At 39.8% G+C, this 22,435-nt stretch overlaps 1 long non-coding RNA gene across 1 annotated transcript; it reads right to left on the bottom strand.

Moving 5' to 3' along the window:
* Nucleotides 1-11,219: 11,219 nt before the first annotated feature.
* On the bottom strand, nt 11,220-16,724 carry LOC115265294 (uncharacterized). Its single transcript, XR_003896559.2, has 3 exons — nt 15,041-16,724; nt 14,910-14,986; nt 11,220-14,845 (listed from the first exon to the last, which is right to left on the bottom strand). It is a non-coding gene; the product is annotated as an uncharacterized LOC115265294 (long non-coding RNA).
* Between the last annotated feature and the right edge of the window lie 5,711 nt (nt 16,725-22,435).

The raw sequence follows: 22,435 nt of genomic DNA, 5'->3' as shown, positions 1-22,435 counted from the left end.
CGTACCATGAATGATTGCCATCAGTTAAGGTGAATCGGGACGCTGTGTTATTTTTCCTATCTTCCCTCTCTTTCTAACAATTTGCCTCGCGATTTTGAAGATGGTAATCTCGATTTCTATCGCACAGATGAGGCTGAAAAACAATCAGCATATGCACTGCAAGTGAGCATACACAATGATAGATTTTTGTTCCATTATATGAAGTAGAATCTGAGATTACCATCTTAGAAGAAACAGAGCAATGGCGGATATTTCCTCGACCGTCCCGTCCGCCCTTAAAGGGATTGAATTATGCACACTCCGATCCAGAAGTTGGATGGCGAAACCGTTCGGTTCGTCTGACTGAGATTGGGATTGGCAGGCTGCCATTGCATTGGTTTCGCAACCATTTGGTTACCACCAAACCACCACCACCACCACCACCACCGTGTTCTGTTCGCAGCAGTGGTGTATTGGTTCGGGTCGGTGCGGTGCGGTGTCCGTTTGACTGCAAGTGTGATTGATTGGGTGGATAGATAGATAGAGCAAATTACCTGGCTGAGGTCGGGTCGGACAGAGATACCGATCCCGGTGAGATAGGTACCCGCTGGCTGGTTGGTTGGTTGGCTCAGCTCGGTTTGGTTGTCTGGTTTGGCGGGTGATTGACTGGCGGCAACAGCAGCAACAGGTTAGCAGGATCGCGTGAATGGCTCTGACTGGGATTGACGGTTCGGACGGTTTGGTTGAGAGGTATTACCCGGAGGGGAATTTGAGGCTAAGTGGGTTGATGATTCATGGAATACTCTTACTACATCTGGCTGTAATGGAAAACCGAAAATAGATTGTTTTAAGATATGAAATCTCTGGGCATAGGAACAACGCTGTAATACGTCGTTTCGAGTAGGATAATAATGGGGGCGTATATGCTGAGTAAGGAAACCGAAAAGATTATTTATTTAGGAAGCTCCATTTTGGCATCATGCAACCTTCTACAGACGCTTCTCAAACACCCTTTGGCATCAATCTAATTATTCATAACCACTACGCTGAGCAGCTTGCATCAATTCATGTCACTCTCCATCGTGATGCTAAAACTCTTCCCATCGCCATCGATTGCATTATTGAATTTCGATTGCACTCCATCACTCACTTAACCGCCTCTGTTCTAGGCACCAGCCATGTTCGAAAAGTTATCCATGCATACCTATCTACTAATATTCTGTCTCTTGCGTCCCGAGCAGGCAGGCTCTCAGTCAGAGGCCGCCAAAAACCTCTGAAGTACCTATACCTTACTGTCTCTTTCATCTGATCGTCCATGTCATCGAACTTAAAGAACCGCCGCGCCGCCGCCGTGCTACCGACAGCCATCTTCTGCTTTTATTCACCTGATTGATTGCCTATTCAGTTGTGAAACGATGCTGGATGAGGGGGTAGGGGGAAAGGTGGGCGCACAATTTCGATGATGACACCAATTTTCCAGGTTATGAATTCTCAAGTACCGTTGAAGGGTTTCGTGCTGAACCGGGATCGATGCAGGTGCAGTAGTTGTATTTTATAGGCCATTAAAAGTTGGAAGCAAGTTTGAAAAAGAACTTATTGCAAAAAGAGTAGTAAAAACTTTGAGATATATGTACCTACTTGGAAAGATACTCGTAGTTCATCGAAAATAATTAGGCCCATATTTTCTATTTCATCATTAGGGTGACTAATTTTAAGATGGTCTAAAATGCCAAAGTTGTTAAAAACAAACTACAGTCGCAAATATCTTTCTTATTTTAGAAATTTAAAATTCCTCCAGAAATTTTCACTGACAATCAATCGGAGTTTGAGATTAAAAATCTTCAAAAAGTTCCAAAAATATCAGTTGCCTACTACTTTTAACTACTTTTACTTTTAACAAATCCTTCAAAAATTCTTTTAACGAGTGTGGGATCTTTCTCGAGTATTTCACTTTGAATGTTACAAAGAAGTTTTTCAACTAATTCCAACTGTATTTTCTTTGATTTGCTTCTATTTTTTTATACATTCCTCTAAGAATTTTATGAAAATTACTCCTGGATTTTGCCTAAAAATTTCTCATGTTTTTTAGAATTATCCATTCATTAATCTCTGAAAACAAAAACTTGCTGAAAAAAATTAAAATATACCGTGACATTTTCCTCTGCCTCAAAATTTTCTAGAAATTCTAGAGAATATGTACTTGAAGTTGCTCCAGAATTTCCGGTATTTTTCCCGAAACATTTTCCTGGAACTTCTCTGGAAATTCCTCCTAGATTTTTTCTATAATTGGGAATGCCTCCAAAAATTTTCCTAGAAAATACTCTTGGAGATTTTTTTGGAAAGAATACTTGAGATTTCTTTGAAAAAATCTCTTCAAATTTTTCTTAAAATTTCTTTCAGAAATTCTCTGGGAATTTCTCCGGGACTTACCTTCAAAATCCCTCTTGGAATAACCCTGGAAGTTGCTCTTGGATTTTTCCTGGATTTTTTTTTTTGGAAAGTTTCCTAAAAATTCCTCTACGAATTTTTCTGATAATGACTTTTAAAATTTTGCTGGAAATTCCTCTCGGAATTTTTCTGCAAATCCTTTTTTCTTGAAATGCTTGCTTCCAAATTGAGTTTGGAAATTGCTTAGAATTTCCCAGGATTCTTGGAATTTTCCTTGAACTGCCCTGACAGTCTCTTCTCTCTTTTTTTTTTTCTAGAAATTCCCCCTCTTCCGGAATTTCCAGTATTTTCTAAGATTTGTTTTCCTGGAATGTTCCTTGTAATGCTTCGCAGAATTTCTCTAGATATTTCACCTGCGATTTCTCAATTTTTGGAAATGCCTTCTGAAATTTTCCTGGAAAAGACTCCTGGAATTATTTGAAGACTGTTTAGATTTCTTCAAAAATGCCTTTTGATTTTTTTTTTTAATTTTCTTGCAAACTTTTCCTAGAATTTTCTTGTAAATTCTCCTTCAATTACCCTGGAAATTTATCTTGGAATTACACTAGCAATTCCTCTTGGAATTACCATAATTATTTTCTTGGAATTATCCTTGAAATTTTCCTGGAAATTTCACTTGGCATTTTCCCAGAAATTTCTTTTCGAACTCGCCTGGAAATTTATTTTGGATTTTTCCTGTAAATTTAACTTAGAATTTTCCAGAAACTGCCCTTGGAATCTTCCTGGAACTCCTCGTGGAATTTTCAAGGAAATACATCTCGGAAGTTTCCAAGAAATTCAGCTTAGAAATTTCTCACAAGTTCCTTCTTGCTCCAAAAAATTCTTCCTCGAATTTTTCTGAAAATGCCTCCCTGAATAGGAAGAATTTTCCAATCAATGGAAATATCTCTTTAAAATTCCCTAAAACGAAATCATGTTGGAATTTTCCTGAGAAATCCTTTTGGAATTTTTCCGGAAATTTTCCTTGAACATTTCCCAGAAACACACCTTAGAAATTTTCGGAAAATTTTGCTCCTCAAAAAATTTTCCTTTCTCCAGAATTCCTGGAATTTCAATGGAAATCCCTTCCAAAATGTCTCTGGGAATTTCAGGAAATTATGTTGGAACTGTAAAAATTAAGCTGAGACTTCAATTGCAATTTGCAATTTCAGCCAGAGATTTTCCTGGAAATTCTTCTTGAAATGTTTCCCTCATGTTAAATTATATGCATTTTTTCCGTGAAAATACATAAAAAAAAAGCATGAAAATTGCTCCTGAAAATGCTTCATACGTTCCTGCTTCTGAAATCTCACATGAAATTCTGCTCTTGGAATTTCATTGGAAGTTCTGAGTGAAACCAGTAACGGATTCTAAGAAAATTTTGCTCAGAAATCTGAATAAATTCTGCTCAGTATTCTGAGTCAATCCTGCATCAGACTGAATGAATATTGATTTCAGAGCGAAATTAACTCCAGGTTCTAAATAAACCATGCACTGATTTCCAAGAAAAGTTTTCTACGTATTCTGCACCAAATTTAAAATGGATTTATCGCTGGATTCTGAGTGAACTCTGTTCTGGATTAAATTGAATCATGCACCAAATTTGGAGTGCATAATGAATCGCATTCCCAGCACATCCTGCACCAGAGTGAATACTGCACCGAATACTGAGTCATTTCTAATAATAATTTTGAGTGAATCCTGCGAGTGAATCCTACACCGGATTCTGAGTGAACCTCATTCCAGATTTTGAGGGAATCAAGTACTGGTTTCCGACTGAATCTCGCTACGTATTCCGAGTGAATGCTGAGTGGATCCATCGAAATATCCTGAGTGAACTCTGCTCCAGTTTCAAGTGGATCCTGCTCCGTTTTATGAGTGAATCGTGTACCATATGCTGAGTGAATGCTGCACCTAATACTAAGTGAATTCTGTAATGGATTCTGAGTCAACCTTGGTCCAGCTTTCTGTCTCGGTCCTGATATGAGTTCTGAGTGAATTGTACTTTAGATTCTGGGTGAATTTAGAGTGAATCCATCTCTTCAGTTTGAGTCAGTCATGCTCTGGATTCGTAATGAATCCTAATCCTGATAATTTATTTTTTTTTAGTTACAGTGCATTATGCGTTAATCGTAACGGTATCCTGCATATATTTTAAGTGAATCCCGATCGAAAATCTGAGTGAATGAAGCTCCGGATAATAAACAAATTCTACTCCAAATTCTCAGTTAATCCTTCATCGAATTCTGAGTGAATACTTCTACAATTTTTGAGTGAATCTTACTCAGGATTATTAGAGATTTTTTCTCACTCACGGAGAATTTTGATTATCATTTCAATGAAATTTTGCATAGATTTTACAGAGCCATAGCTATACTCAAGAAACAATGTCTTGTAGTTCGTGCAAATCATGCTGCATCTTCACACTAGATGTAACACAGAGAATTGATCGACTCAATCAACTACAATCTTTCGTCGAATATGATATATTCCACTAAAATCACATCCCTTCAGCACACATCAACATGCACGAAACCCCTAGAAAAAAAAATCGAATAAATCCTAATATTTGCATTCACCAGGATAAAAAAAACGAGAGAACTTTATTGACGTCGTTGAATTGATTCGTTTCGTTCGGATGAATATCTACGATTTCCAATTTTTGTTTTTACCCACCACAGCTCCGCGCCAGCCACCACGTCTTGCACACTGCATAAAACTTCAAACAGTCGGTCGGCTGGGCCGGCGCGTCGAAAAGAAAACAGCCAATCGGAAATATGCATATTGCACTTGTGCATCCCCTCTCGGGAACCACCTGACCGCAAACAACGGAACGAATGAAACAAAAAAAAATCTCATCGATAAAAATCAATTTATGCATTTGATATTCGCCAGTTGCAATGCCCACCTCCCCCCTCCCCAGCCAATAAAGGAGGGGGCTAACGGAACGGATGGACAGCCGGATGGTTCGATGAGTGGGGCTTTTTTTTTGTTTGCTCCAGCAGCAGTCGGGTTTCAATACTGCTGATGAGCGGGGAAAGTAGATTGAATGGCAAATAAAAATGATCACAGCAGTGGAAAATTCAGTTCGTGACCGCAATTCAGGTGGTAGAGAATTGCTTTTGACGTTTGCCGAATGTAAAAATATGGTTCAAATTGGGATCGGATGCGGGTTTGAGTTGTGGATTGCGAAATGAATTGAACGAAATGGACTGACAACCATAAATAGATGCTTGCAGACATGCAAATCTATTATCATAATCTAAAAATAAAAACAAGAAAAAGTCGGAGATAAATTAAAAACAAAAACAAAACGAACTAAAAGGAAATTAACAAATTATATGGGAAACATATCATTGAAGAAAACAGATAGAAAAAAAAGAAAAAAAAAATGGAAGAAAAATGAAGTAAAGAAAAACAAATAAATTCATAGGCTTTATAGATCTGAATCCTGAGAGATTTGAAGAAAGATTGTATAGAGTGTTTGAAATAATGAAAATAACGAACAACAAAAAGTAGAGTTAAGAAAGTATCAAAAAGTAGAGTTAGGAAAAGTATCACAAAGCTCGTAACAGAGTGAAAACTAAAACCACCATGCCAATGGCTTTCTGTTAATTAAACTTCGAAACATTGCGGTTCCGGTGCAAAAATGGTGGCTCAGCGAGGAAGATCAGTTTCTATGACATGAAAGATAGCAAAAGCGTACCAATGTTTTCCACAATTTCCCCACCAAAGGAAACCGTTGCACTAGCAATTCAAAAGCTAGTGGATGGATGCACTGAAGAAAAACACAGTAGACCTTCCCTTGTTCGTCTCTGCCGTATCAAATGATAGCTTCGATAGCATAGTGGACCAAATGGAATAGTGAAACTAAAAGAAGCCAGTTTGAGGTGGCTGTGATTTCAGAACAGTTGGTGATGACAAAAACCCTGATAATTTTCACCCTGAGAGTAACAAGTAATTATCAGGTTAGACAGAAAATGGATTCTTACTGCAGTTTTGGAATTTTCCTCGAATTTTCCTCTACAATGTAACTTTCAATTTCCCTCAATATTTTCCCTGAAAGTGCCCTGGAAATTCCTCATCGAATTTTCTAGGGAATTCTAGTTATACTTTTCTTGTAAATTTCTCCGAATATTTTTTAATCGTAGTTCATTCATAGTTCCTGGAAATTCCCCGAAAGCTTTTCCTATACATCCTATACATTCCTATAATTCGCAATGAACTTTATTTCTAAAGTTGCCCTACAAGTTCTACCGTTGATTGCTGTTTTTCTGAAAGTTCTTCTTTACATTTTTCTTGATTTTTTTCACAGAATTTCGCTGTATAAATTCTGGATTTTCACTGAAAATCGATTCTCGGATTTCATCTGGAATGTTCTAAGAAATTCTTGAAATCTTTTGGAAATTCTTTCTGTTGTTTCCCAGACAGTTCTGTCTAGAATTTCCCATAAAGCTCTTGTCCATATATCTATGAAATTTACATTTGGTTTATCCTTGTAAATTTCCCAGGATTTGTTTCTGGGAATTTCTACCAAAATAAGCATTCACCTTAAGTAACCTTCGAAATTCGTCCTTAAAATTTACTGGAAATTGCTGTGAATTTATTATTAAAGATCCCCCATAAAAGTTTCGCTTGGAAATTCCCAGTAAACGCTTTTTGGAATTTTCTTGAAAAGTTTTCTTGAAATTTTCTTGAATATTCTGACTGGACTTCTCAAAGATTTCTATAGATATTGTATCTGGTTAAGTCCTGAAAAGTTTTCCTCGAGAATTTAAACGAAAGTGCTTGGACAATTTCAAGGAAAATTTCGCAAGATTCGCAAAGAATCCTGAGCAGGATTCGCTTAGAGTTCTTAGGAGGATTCGTTTAGAGTCCTCAGCAGGATTCTTTCAGAATTCTGAGTAGGAATCTCTCAGAATCCTGAGCAGGATTCTCTCAGAATCCTGAGCAGGATTCTCTCAGAATCCTGAGCAGGATTCTCTCAGAATCCTGAGCAGGATTCTCTCAGAATCCTGAGCAGGATTCTCTCAGAATCCTGAGCAGGATTCTCTCAGAATCCTGAGCAGGATTCTCTCAGAATCCTGAGCAGGATTCTCTCAGAATCCTGAGCAGGATTCTCTCAGAATCCTGAGCAGGATTCTCTCAGAATCCTGAGCAGGATTCTCTCAGAATCCTGAGCAGGATTCTCTTAGAATCCTGAGCAGGATTCTCTCAGAATCCTGAGCAGGATTCTCTCAGAATCCTGAGCAGGATTCTCTCAGAATCCTGAGCAGGATTCTCTCAGAATCCTGAGCAGGATTCTCTCAGAATCCTGAGCAGGATTCTCTCAGAATCCTGAGCAGGATTCTCTCAGAATCCTGAGCAGGATTCTCTCAGAATCCTGAGCAGGATTCTCTCAGAATCCTGAGCAGGATTCTCTCAGAATCCTGAGCAGGATTCTCTCAGAATCCTGAGCAGGATTCTCTCATAATCCTGAGCAGGATTCTCTCAGAATCCTGAGCAGGATTCTCTCATAATCCTTAGCAGGATTCTCTCATAATCCTGAGCAGGATTCTCTCATAATCCTGAGCAGGATTCTCTCAGAATCCTGAGCAGGATTCTCTTAGAATCCTGAGCAGGATTCTCTCAGAATCCTGAGCAGGATTCTCTCAGAATCCTGAGCAGGATTCTCTCAGAATCCTGAGCAGGATTCTCTCAGAATCCTGAGCAGGATTCTCTCAGAATCCTGAGCAGGATTCTCTCAGAGCCTTGAGCAGGATTTACTCAGAATTCTGAAGCTGGTGTAACTCAAAATAGTTATAAGGTATCGGAAGTATTCACTTAGGACTGACGGCATTGTATGTAGGATTTAGTTAATAAAAAAGATCCGATTTACTCGCTTAGTTGATTTCAGGTTACAAATATTACATAATTATTAGAGCATCGCAGCTCCTAAAGGAATGAACTTCGAGCTCGTTTGTTTATTATGCACATATTTCATGAACATACACTCTCATTGAGAAGCATGATTTCCATTTACCAACCTGTCAGAATCAGGTGTTCTGATTAATGAAGCGGAAAGTGCTTTTATCTGCTTTGCACTCTAGGTGCATTTAGTCGTCCCCATTCAGAGCACAATGATGCGTTTGACATGATTTGCTCGTGTAGAAACAAAAACCCGGAACCCGTTTGACTGTGAAATTCCATTAACATATAAAATGTCCATTTTCCGACGACAGGAATTGATTGAAGAATTTCCAACCCTCCTCCGCGAAAGTCCATCATAATTAAAGCTAGTGCACACTTAGATGAGAGACCGAAAGTTGCAGTAGGTAGATTTGAATCGCAAATTAGCTCGGGTTGCCTTCTCACAATTTCATTTGCATTCCGAGAAAAAGCCACTTTGTTCATAATTTATTCGAATGTTCTTTCCATTTCGACGCGACGACGACGACGACGGGGGCCTATCGCGGAATTTTACTGTTTCTCGGACCATCTGCGATCAAATGAGCCCGAAATTTCCGGACTAATGGAGTGCGGCTGTCGTCGAATTCGCCTATCGTGCGTAATTTGAAGGAAAAACCTCGCGTTGCGTGAAAGTGTGGGCGATGAGGGTGGCAAATTTCCGGTCATACCGACCGACGGAGGCTCGTGGGGAAAAGTTAATTTTTCAACTTGATGATTTCTTGACGGTCGGTGGTGCGTTGTTGCAGACACGCTACCTACTGGTGGTGACAGGACTTTTATCGAATTTGCGTGGACGCTGAAACGGAAAGTGGGTTGGCTTCGTCCGGCGAACTCGACGGATTAGTATGGATTTCTAGTGGGCTAACTGGAGCGATGACCTGCGAAAGCTCTTAATAGGATTAGCGAACAAAGTGATGGCTAAATGATTCGATGGAAATTTGCTCGATGTGGGTCCTCGAAAAGATAAAAAGTTGACTGGAATCGATCCAATTTAAAAATATAAAAAAATACGTACAGTTATTCGAAATAATTTAAATGAATTCTGCTCAAGATTTCAACAATATTCGACTTTAGCTTTCAGCTGAACGAGTCTTACTATTGTACTTGAAAATCTGCTCAAAATCTGAGTGAATTCTGCTCCTGATTCAAAGTGAATCCTGTTCGGGATTCTTAGTGAATCCTGCTCACCCTAGAAGAATTCTTCTCAGGATTCTAGGAGAATCCTGCTCAGGATTCTAGGCGAATCCTGCTCAGGATTCTTGAAGAAACCTGCTCAGAATTCTAGGAGAATCCTGCTCAGGACTCTAGGAGAATCCTTCTCAGGATTCTAGGAGAATCCTGCTCAGGATTCTAGGAGAATCCTGCTCAGGATTCTAGGAGAATCCTGCTCAGGACTCTAGGTGAATCCTGCTCAGGATTCTTGAAGAAACCTGCTCAGAATTCTAGGAGAATCCTGCTCAGGACTCTAGGAGAATCCTGCTCAGGATTCTAGGAGAATCCTGCTCAGGATTCTAGGAGAATCCTGCTCAGGATTCTAGGAGAATCCTGCTCAGGATTCTAGGAGAATCCTGCTCAGGATTCTAGGTGAATCCTGCTCAGGATTCTTGAAGAAACCTGCTCAGAATTCTAGGAGAATCCTGCTCAGGACTCTAGGAGAATCCTGCTCAGGATTCTAGGAGAATCCTGCTCAGGATTCTAGGAGAATCCTGCTCAGGATTCTAGGAGAATCCTGCTCAGGATTCTAGGAGAATCCTGCTCAGGATTCTAGGAGAATCCTGCTCAGGATTCTAGGAGAATCCTGCTCAGGATTCTAGGAGAATCCTGCTCAGGATTCTAGGAGAATCCTGCTCAGGATTCTAGGAGAATCCTGCTCAGGATTCTAGGAGAATCCTGCTCAGGATTCTAGGAGAATCCTGCTCAGGATTCTAGGAGAATCCTGCTCAGGATTCTAGGAGAATCCTGCTCAGGATTCTAGGAGAATCCTGCTCAGGATTCTAGGAGAATCTTGCTCAGGATTTTAGGAGAATCCTGCTCAGGATTCTAGGAGAATCCTGCTCAGGATTCTAGGAGAATCCTGCTCAGGATTCTAGGAGAATCCTGCTCAGGATTCTAGGAGAATCCTGCTCAGGATTCTAGGAGAATCCTGCTCAGGATTCTAGGGGAATCCTGCTCAGGATTCTAGGAGAATCCTGCTCAGGATTCTAGGAGAATCCTGCTCAGGATTCTAGGAGAATCCTGCTCAGGATTCTAGGAGAATCCTGCTCAGGATTCTAGGAGAATCCTGCTCAGGATTCTAGGAGAATCCTGCTCAGGATTCTAGGAGAATCCTGCTCAGGATTCTAGGAGAATCCTGCTCAGGATTCTAGGAGAATCCTGCTCAGGATTCTAGGAGAATCCTGCTCAGGATTCTAGGAGAATCCTGCTCAGGATTCTAGGAGAATCCTGCTCAGGATTCTAGAAGAATCCTGCTCAGGATTCTAGAAGAATCCTGCTCAGGATTCTAGAAGAATCCTGCTCGGGATTCTAGGAGAATCCTGCTCAGGATTCTAGAAGAATCCTGCTCGGGATTCTAGGAGAATCCTGCTCAGGATTCTAGGAGAATCCTGCTCAGGATTCTAGAAGAATCCTGCTCGGGATTCTAGGAGAATCCTGCTCAGGATTCTAGGAGAATCCTGCTCAGGATTCTAGGTGAATCCTGCTAAGGATTCTAGGAGAATCCTGCTCAGGATTCTAGGAGAATCCTGCTCAGGATTCTAGGAGAATCCTGCTCAGGATTCTAGGAGAATCCTGCTCAGGATTCTAGGAGAATCCTGCTCAGGATTCTAGGAGAATCCTGCTCAGGATTCTAGGAGAATCCTGCTCGGGATTCTAGGAGAATCCTGCTCAGGATTCTAGGCGAATCTTGCTCAGGATTTTAGGCGAATCCTGCTCATGATTTTAGGCGAATCCTGCCCAGGATTCTAGGAGAATCCTGCCCAGGATTCTAGGGGAATCCTGCCCAGGATTCTAGGAGAATCCTGCCCAGGATTTTAGGAGAATCCTGCCCAGGATTCTAGGAGAATCCTGCCCAGGATTCTAGGAGAACTCTGCCCAGGATTCTAGGAGAATCCTGCCCAGGATTCTAGGAGAATCCTGCCCAAGATTCTAGTAGAATCCTGCCCAGGATTCTAGGAGAACTCTGCCCAGGATTCTTGGTGAACTCTGCCCAGGATTCTGAGAAAACCTTTCCCAGGATTTAAAATAAATCCTGATCAGCAGTCTGAGTGAATGCTGATCAGGATTCTGAGTGAATTATGCTGTAGAATTTGAGTGAACCTCACTCAAGATTCTGAGTGAATCCTGCTGAGGATTCAGGATGAAACCTGTGTAGGGCTTTGAGTGAATCCTGCGCAGGTATCTGGAAAGTTCTGCATAGTTTTCTAAGTGAATTCCATCCAGGATTCCTACAAAAACTGGATCACACAATTAACGAAATTTTGCTTAGAATACCAAAAGTAATTTGCGCAGAATTGAGACGTAATTCTGTTCAGGACTCCTGCTTAAAATTTTCACAAAATATGCTCCAAGTTCTAATCCAAGTGAACTTTTCGTCCTTCATAAATACTTAGCTGGCATTTATGAAATCCGCTTCAAACAATGTATAGTGTACCTTCCTGTATGTATGCGACACAATTACAAAACAACACATGTGTACAAATAGCAAAAAGCTCTCATTAATTCACCCGTATGTACCCGATTCCCATTTCCCTTCCCGGGCATAAGGCCAAAACCAAAACCAATTGCAGTTACACATCCAACATCGTGCAACTTTATGTACAACCGTGCGGTTCCCGCGTTGTTTCTAAATAATGATCCTCCGGCCTCCCTATCGGCAAAAAAAAACAACTCCAGCACAGAGGACTCCATTATGATAATTTTATGTTGTTACAGATTCTCCTCCCCACTTGGGTAGGTACGAGTCGAACTTCATTCGCGTAGAAACGCTGGTCACACGCGATTCAGGATACTGATTTAACTGCCGCTTTACCCCTCTCTCTCTCTCCCTGTATCACGCCATTTGTATCCTTTGGTTTGTGATGTGATCAGTTCGCTTCAGTAAGGATATTGCCCGAACGCATGCAATCGCATTTGACGAGAGAATGGTACTTCGCGCGTGGTGGTAATACGGTTTCACGTACCTATATAAGGTTTTTTCTGTCTCTGTTTTCCTTCAGATTGAGTCAATAAATCTCGCCGTTTCCGCAAAACAGGGGCAATTCCATTTCGGGTATTGGCTCCGCATAGCCCGCGCAAATGATGTGAACCGCAAGAAATGAGTACCGCAATAGTAGAGGTATCCAAACAATTTTCGGATTTTTCCGGTGAAAGATGTACTTTATCTTCCGCATTCGTTCGTTGCTTTTAGCACTCCTTTTCAATAGAGCTTTTCTCCATTTTTACGGCGAATTTGTTTTTACGATTATTGAAGTGTTTCATTTTATCGTGTTTTGTTTTATTTCGCGGGGAAATTGACCGTTTCCAACTTTGCGGTAAGTATATTTAATGGGGTATTGCTGCAGGGCGCTGATTTGATTGAGGTTTTCAGTGGAAACACTTATCTGAAGCATTGTATTGAACTGAAGTCTTTCTTAATCCTAAACTGAATTCAGCCAGAACGCAGGGCATGTTTTACTTGGTTCATTTGGCATTTGGCATCCTGAGTAGGATTTTCTTACAATTTTGAGGAGGACTCACATTTAATCCTGAGCAGGATTCCCATAAAATCATGTGCTGGATTCACTTGAAAAGAAGTAATGAGCCGGATTCACCTGAAATGAAATCCTGAATAGGACTCACTTGAAATCCAGAGGCAAGTACACTCAGAATCTTGAGCAGAATTCACTTTGTATCCTAAGTATTTTGCGCAGGATTACTTTAAAATGAAATCCTGAATAGGGCTCACTAATCCTGAGCAAGATTATTTCGGAATCCTGAGCAAGACTTATTCAAATTCTTTGTTTCTTCGAAATCCTTGGCAGGATTAATTCAGAAATCTGAATCCTGGTAAGGGTATATTCAAAGTCCTGGGCCAGATTTATATAGAATTTTGTGCAGGATTCATTCAGAATCCTCGGAAGAATTCATTCCTGCACAGGATTCTCAGAATCCTGAGATGGATTCACCCAGAATGAGCAGTATTCTTTCAAAATGCTGAGCAGAGTACACTCAGAATCAATCCTGAGCAAGATCCATTCAGAATCCTGAGTAAAAATCTCTCAGATTTTTGAGCAAGATTCATTCAGAACCGAGCAGGATTCACTCAAAATTTTAGCCGAGTTCACTCAGACTCCTGAGCAGGATTCACTCAAAAACCTAAGCAAAATTCACTCAGAATGTAGAGCAAGATTCACCCAGAATGCCGAAAAGGATTCACTAAAAACCCTGAGCGGGATTCAGTCAGAATTCTGAGTGGGATTCATTCAGAATCATGAGCAGGGTTAAGTCATAATCCTGAAAAGAATTCACTCATAATCCTGAGCAGGGTTCAGTCGGTATCCTGACCAGCATATACTCAGAATCTTCACTAGGATTCACTCAGAATCCGGAGTGGAATTCACTCAGAATTCTGAGCACGATTCAGTCATAATCCTGAAACAATTCACTCAAAGTATTCTTTCAAAATGCTGAGCAGAGTACACTCAGAATCAATCCTGAGCAAGATCCATTCAGAATCCTGAGTAAAAATCTCTCAGATTTTTGAGCAAGATTCATTCAGAACCGAGCAGGATTCACTCAAAATTTTAGCCGAGTTCACTCAGACTCCTGAGCAGGATTCACTCAAAAACCTAAGCAAAATTCACTCAGAATGTAGAGCAAGATTCACCCAGAATGCCGAAAAGGATTCACTAAAAACCCTGAGCGGGATTCAGTCAGAATTCTGAGTGGGATTCATTCAGAATCATGAGCAGGGTTAAGTCATAATCCTGAAAAGAATTCACTCATAATCCTGAGCAGGGTTCAGTCGGTATCCTGACCAGCATATACTCAGAATCTTCACTAGGATTCACTCAGAATCCGGAGTGGAATTCACTCAGAATTCTGAGCACGATTCAGTCATAATCCTGAAACAATTCACTCATTATCCTGAGCAGGATTCAGTCAGAATCTTGAGCGAGATGCACTCAGAATACTTAGTAGGATTCAGCCAAAATGCTGAGCAAAATTAACTCATAATCCTGAGCAGGATTCAGTCGGCATCCTGTGCAGGATTCAATCAGTATCCTGGCCAGGATTAAGTCAGAATTCTGAGCATGATTCACTCAGAATCAGAAGGCCGGCTCCAGTCATGATCCTGAGCAGAATTCACTCATTATCCTGAACTTGCAATGGCGATTTCGACTGGATATTGATCGACTTTTTAGGATTGGCTTTCTCAGTCATTAAGTCAAGACGAGTATTGTATACTGTTCCGACGTTTCGGCCTTTTTGTTGTGGCCTTCTTCAGGGATTGCTAAAAACATATATTAACATTTAACATAGAACATAAAACATAGAACATTGATTTTTGGACTCACTATTGTCTACCGTCTACTGTCATGAATAATTTCTCCTGATTTGACCATGGGAGGAGAGCTAGAGTTTTCATGCCTGCCTGTAGTGATTGGATAGAGTTATTTTACAATATTTGTAGTATTTCCTAACTTACTGTTTGCTAATATATAATAATTCTGGGAAATCTTCTTTTGCTACACTGTCACACAACACTGCAACGACCTTTTCAAAATGGATGCAACATCATCAGGGTGTAGTGGCCATCATCGATATTTGTGGGTCACAATCGACATCGTGAGCTAACTGATCGGGATGTATCGTAGGCGAACAAGATTAACTCAGTTTCCTGAGCAGGAATTATTCAGCATTCTGAGCAGAATTCAGTCAGAATCACCAACAGGATTCACTCAAAACCCTAAAGCACGATTCACTCAGAATCCTTAGCAGGATTCACTATCCTGAGTAGAATTCTGTTATAATTCTGAGTGGGATGCACGAATTTTGAAATCTTTAGTCGGATTACCTACGAAATACTGAAACACCTAAGGCTGAATTTATAGAAGGCTGAATCTCTTAAGGCTGAATGTATAAAACAAACTAGAAAGGCGTTGTGATTAGTTTTCAAGCGGCATCAGCCAAAAAGCTTTCATGCTAAAGCCCATCCAACTTTTTTTAAGCCCATGCTTTTTTGATCGACTACATAATTTATAGTATTTCTCAAGTGAAAAGTATATGTTTTAAAAATTGCAAGAATTTCTGGTGACATTAAAAGCAACCTTAAAGGTCAAAACTTTCCGTGTTGACGCTATAAATATCAGAAGATACCCTTTCGCTTGTTACCCTGTACATTGCTTTGTTATTGAATTGCTGGCTATAACTTTTACGTTAGTTTATTTGTGGAATTTAGTGATTCCAGCATGAATGAAAACAAAAACATGAGTGCAAGGATACACTGAGAAATAATTAAAGAAGATATGAAAACAAATAATTTGCAATAGTGACGCATTTTGCGTTAAACTGAACAAAACTCAAGTAACATATAAGGTTTTGTTTAGCTCTATAAGAGATCTTTATGATTAACTAGCTGACCCCGGCAAACTTTGTCTTGCCTACTGCGTTTTTTGACGTTTCAAGTCTCTAACCAAGGCCAAATCTCCGGTCAAAATGTATTGGAGAAACTCTCAATTTTTCCATGTTTTTTGGCTCATAAACCTTCCTTGGGTGAAAACTAACAGAACAAAACTAAGCCGACCAAAATCGGACTTTCCGTTCGCAAGTTATGCGCGGTCCCACGTATGCCACTGCATTTATATATATATATAGAAGATTGTACAAAACTTGCAAAAAAACTGATTTATACATCAAAACCTCTTGATATCCACTTTAAGAGCAAGTGGACCACTCTCGCAAAGTTTTTCCAAACCGCATTAAGAATAGCAATAAAACCGTTTTAAACCCAAGCTTAAAAATTTCCCTTTCTCGAAAAGAGGTTATAATGATTGTTGTTGTTTTTTTTTTTTCAACAAAAACTATGACATATTTCTTGTTTGTTGATTTTTTTCGGTGAAAACCGAAAAAAATCAACATACAAGAAATAGGGGAAATTACCTATTCTCGGCCGTTTTGTTCTCTTCGTCTAAGGGTTTTTTTTTTGAAACCTATTGAGCTCAGAGTTGGTCTCAAATCCTTCCCAACTAAGCTGAATTATATGGCCAAGTTTCAGGCAACTTGGCTGACAAAAACCCCCCATGACGAAGAGAACAAACCTGCCGATAATACCCATTGTAACCCTATAAAACTCAACGGTGACCGAAACCCCATAAAGTGAAAAACTATGACAGCTCAAGATGCAGACAATATTATTAAATAATGGACGCAGTGGTTAAAAGGCTGTACAGATAATGGAAAAAAATGTGTGTGTGTGTGTGTGTGTGTGTGTGTGTGTGTGTGTGTGTGTGTGTGTGTGTGTGTGTGTGTGTGTGTGTGTGTGTGTGTGTGTGTGTGTGTGTGTGTGTGTGTGTGTGTGTGTGTGTGTGTGTGTGTGTGTGTGTGTGTGTGTGTGTGTGTGTGTGTGTGTGTGTGTGTGTGTGTGTGTGTGTGTGTGTGTGTGTGTGTGTGTGTGTGTGTGTGTGTGTGTGTGTGTGTGTGTGTGTGTGTGTGTGTGTGTGTGTGTGTGTGTGTGTGTGTGTGTGTGTGTGTGTGTGTGTACAAAAAGGACACCTCATTTTTAGATAGTGAATATCAACCTATTCCAACGACCGATAGTTCATTCGGCGGGGCATTTTGTCCCATTGTTTACTATTGAAAATAGTTTAGATCGGTGCAACCGTTCCAGAGTTATGGCCATTTCGGACCGGTACCCCAGGAAACGGTCAGATATGAAAACACAGCAAATATGCGACACATCAAGTCGCGGCTTTTTCGGTAATCGGATGAACGGTTCGTAAGAAACAAAATAGACTCAGACTTTATTTAGAACTACCGATTATGTTCCGGAGCCAGTTCCAGGTGTCCCGTCGGAAGTTGCCAAGTAGTAAAATGGGCCAAACCCATGCTTGCGACACATCAAGTCGCGGCTTTTCCGAAAACCTGATGATCGGTTAGCAAGAAATTAGATTCTGATCATATTTGAAACTATTGGAAGTGTCCCGGAACCGGTTCCGGGTAGTAAAATTGCTAGTGGATTATCAAATCACTGCTTTTTCGATAACCTGATGGTCAGTTAGCAAGAAATTAGGTTCGAACCGTATTCGAAACAACGGGTTGTGTTCCGGAACCGGTTCCGGGCGTCCCGCTGGAAGTGGCCAAGCATGTTAGCGTGTTTAATGCGTCCTTTAGACACATCAAATCGCGGCTTGTTTGATAACCTGATGATCAATTACCAAGAAATTAGGTTCTGATTATATTTGAATCACCGAACAAAATCAACAATCCCTAAATGTATATTTGAAACTACCGGTTGTTTTCCAGAACCGGTTCTTGGTATCCCACCGAAAGTGGCTAAGCAAGAACAAGCTCATTAGCCAAATCTATGCTTGTGACACATCAAATCGCGGCTTTTTCGATAACCTGATGATCAATTACCAAGAAATTAGGTTCTGACCATATTTGAAACTACTGAAAGTGTTCAGGAACCGGTTCCGGGTGGTAAAATTGCTATCAAATTACTGCTTTTTCGATAACCTGATGGTCAGTTAGCAAGAAATTAGGTTCGAACCGTATTTGAAACAACGGGTTGTGTTCCGGAACCGGTTCCGGGCGTCCCGCTGGAAGTGGCCAAGCATTTAAGCGAGTTTAATGCGTGCTTTTGACACATCTAATCGCGGCTTTTTTGATAACCTGATGATCGATTACCAAGAAATTAGGTTCTGACAATATTTGAAACTACTAAAAGTGTTCAGGAACCAGTTCCGGGTGGTAAAACTGCTAGCGAGTTATCAAATTACGGCTTTTTCGATACTTTGATGATCGGTTAGTAAGAAAATAGGCTTATATCACATATTCGACTATCCGTAGTGTCCGGAATGGTCATTAGATTGGCCATTGGCCCATATAAAAAAAAACAAAATTCCATGAGGCACCCCCTATAATAGTGCCCTTGGATTAGAGGAACAATCTGTGAAAGATTCAGGTCAACTGGTAAACACTTAGCCGACACAAATGAGTTGAAGTTTGTATATGGGGTTCTCAAGCCAAGTACATGGGACACCAGGCTACCTCCAGTCCATCGCTCAGCACACTGGTTGTCACGCTCGATTTGGCTCATATTTGCTTAGATGGTTCTAACCGTTCGTATCAAAATCGATTTCAAAGAAAACTATGATAAAAGATTAAGCATCTGTTTGAAATTTAGAAAGTAACAACTTTGATTCAAACGAATGCATCTTTTTATCACTTAAAAATTCAACTTTTAGACGTTTGCGCCATCTCAAAATCTCAATATGTTTGGTTAAAATTCGGAAGTTTCTCTTTTTATGTGATATAAATTTAGACCAGCACGTAAATTCCAATGTTTAACAACTTTGGACAAATAAGCCGAATTCTACGGTGTACCTCAATCTTCCCTTTTCAGAATTACTTTTTCAAGCATCGGCAGCATCGGGGACAACACAGTGCTCTTTGTTTACCGTCAACATCTTGTCGAATTTTGAAGAAGGTGTATTCCTTCACTTCCTCCCGAACCCGATCCCTATTGTTCCAGAGTGCCTCAACTAAAGTTCAAGTACATCCCGATCAACCAACACTCTGGAAAGTTTCTCTGGCCCAAGTTCAACCACCCACTCGAGAGCACATTCGCACTTCGCTCGCACACACTCCGATACACCCAAACAAACTAAATTTCGGAAATTAGTTCACCCTTTTCCCCCAAAAACTTCAAAGTTCTCTCCTTCGACCGCCACCGTCAACCGGGATGACGACAAATTGCAATTGCCACATTAAGGTTGAAGGATTCGTCATTGACATAATCGTCATCATTGAAAATTTGAAAGCAGTTTTCTCGTTCAAAACTGAAATTTCTGCAGTGAAATTGTATTCACTGTACTCCAATCATCAGCCGCAATAGAGTGAATACATTTTCACTGCGGAAATTTCAGTTTTGAACGAGAAAACTGCTTTCGAATTTTCAATGATGACGATTATTTCAATGACGAATTCTTCAACCTTAATTGGAATGGAAGTGTGAAAAGTTCTTGCCTCGCTCCGTTCACCTAGTTGAGTGTCTTCCTCCACGACATCGTCGTCGTCGCGACGCCTTGCTCGAAGAAACTTGTTTCTTGAAGTAGTTTTGTTGGAGGGGGCGGTTGAGACAAGTGCAAATATGGGTCGTACCCAGTCGTCATTATTTCGCCATTTTCATTTGATGACAATCTTACAAACGATTCCACTCAACTCGGTTCAACTACTACTGGCTGAATTCATCGGGAATGCCGGTTCAAGACATTTTGTAATCAGTTCTAAGAGGGATTGCTTCTTTACCCCTAGTAGATAATGCCTCGTAGAAATACATTCCATTGTATTGCAACTTAACAATATAAAACTAACAATTAAAGTTGGGGTTGTTGAAGAGTCACAATTATAAAAAAGATTAAAAAACATTTAAAAAAACAGTACATTAGGGGTTCTCACTAAACAGATTAAATTGCTGCGTAAGCCATGGTTTTCTGCTTATTTGAAATTTTTCATGATTTTGCGAATGAAATAATCAAAGATTGCCTTAGTGATCGCGACATCGCGACGTTTAATCAGTTTAATCAGTTTACGCTGTTAAGTGAATTTCCCTATGGTATTGTAATATTATTTTGCAGTTTATTTTGACAACCATGCAAAAGACAATAAAATAGCTATAAAATCAATGGTTCTGTATCATAAGATGTACCGTAAGTTGTTGTTTTACTGTATATTAAATATATCGTATATCGTTAAGTATTGTGTAGTTTTGTATTACCATTCAATTACCATTTGATTTATTGTTTGCAATAGAATTCACTGTAATATTATCATTTTTTATGGGTATGTCACATACTAGATTATACAGGGGATGGCCAAAATGTTTGGGATAGGCAATTTTTTTTTCTCTCACAAAAAGTTCAACAAGCTATAACTTTTCATAGAGCGCATCAAAAAATCTCAAATTTTGACTGTTTGTCAACCTATTATGTGTGCATCATTGGTACAAATTTGGGCTCGATTGATTAATATTTCGCAAAGTTAGAACCGTTCGGGTAAAACACTATTTTTCAGACAACTCATTTTTGAGGTGTCATATCTCGGAAACCAGTGAACCGAATTGAATGAAATTTTGAACGTACACTAACAATATGTAAATGCTTCACAAACTATCAAAACATAGTTACTTTTTAAACGTTGAAAAAAGTTATCATGGATTGACACTTTTTGGATTTTCCTCGAAAAAATGTATTTTTTTTACATCAATGTCAATAAATTTTAGTGTTGATATCCAAAGATTTTCCACTTCTGTTCTCAAGTTATCTCTAATCAGATATATTAGAGCCTATTTAGATTGAAGGAAGAACACATTCAGTAATTTTTGCGTGGTATTGTAAATTTGACTTATTTTCCTGTATATGTGTAAAAATTTCAATCTAGTATAACTTAATTCGCCGTGAGGAAATATTACATTTTATAACGTCATATTAAGTATCAATATATTGTTGATAAACGTTAAAAAAATCATTCAATTCGGTTCACTGGTTTCCGAGATATGACAGTTCAAAAATGAGTTGTCTAAATAATAGTGTTTTGCCCGAACGGTTCTAACTTCGCGAAAAATTAATCAATCGAGCCCAAATTTGTACCAATAATGCACATATAATAGGTTGGCAAACAGTCAAAATTTGAGATTTTTTGATGCGCTCTATGAAAAGTTATAGCTTGTTGAACTTTTTGTGAGAGAAAAAAAAGTTGCCTATCCCAAACATTTTGGCCATCCCCTGTATATGGTATTCTAATTGCATTTCTAGCACAGTAACTGTCACAGATTTCATTGTAATATCATTATACAATTCACCACATTCCCATTAAACATTTCTTCAGGCATGGCAACTGAAAATAGAGTGGAACGTAATTCCAATCCATCGCCGCCGATTGGAGCAATTGCAACCATCCAACGGATCCCATTTTTTAACACGGAATAGGTGTATCCTTCGTCAACACAGCATAACAACAAAACGGTTCCACTACATTCGGAACGGCGACACGGGTACAATACCCCGTATGTTTGCATAATGTCCTTTTGCCAGGGCAACCGACGGACGACATGATACAGGGTGTTGTGTACAGTCAGTAGTGCGGTGATCCATGTGTTTGTTCGTGTGTGTGTGTGTGTTTAGCCGTTTTGTTTTACCGCGTCGCCTGGTTTGTGTTCCTGTCGTTTGTTACTGTCACCTGTTTTTCCGCTTTTTTCCCCTCGAATATATTTGCACTCGGTATTCCATCTGCGGAAAGAAGACGAGAGCACAGCACAACGAATGTACCGTGTTAGGTCATTTGTGCGGAACAATGGATAAGCCTTTTGTCCAACAATCACTTCTGTGAGGGATGCTGTACTGCTTCTGCCTTTGCTGCTAGGTAGTAGTAATGTGGTCGTCGTCGGTGGTCTTGGCGACGGCCACGGTGAGGTGAAACTAGACAATACACGGCAAACAAGTGGGACGACGACACGGTGACAATTGAGTGGTGGAGTTACACCAACCGATGTCGATGGTGACGGTCGGTTGTGAAAATGCAAACAATAAACGCTGAAAGCTTTCTATGGAAAAAGCAGTGTAATGAAAATAGGACTATACAATAACAAAACGTGATTCAAGCATATTGTTTAGAGCTCGATGATTAATCGAAAAAAGTCAGTCGCGAAAAAAGGAGAGCTCGTAATAACACCATGCAAATTATATCAGTCTGAACTATCAGCCGAATGGTGGACTAAAGCCGGGACAAATTTTACAGAACATCGTAACAACTTATTATTAAAAAAAAGCTGGAGCGATCCCAAGTTGGTGAGTACAGTTAAACATGGGTCAATGTCGATCTA

Source organism: Aedes albopictus, chromosome 2, assembly GCF_035046485.1.
Source record: "Aedes albopictus strain Foshan chromosome 2, AalbF5, whole genome shotgun sequence".
NCBI lineage: Eukaryota > Metazoa > Arthropoda > Insecta > Diptera > Culicidae > Aedes > Aedes albopictus.
The sequence above is the reverse complement of the archived record's forward strand: the minus strand, read 5'-3'. Positions and strand labels throughout refer to the sequence as shown.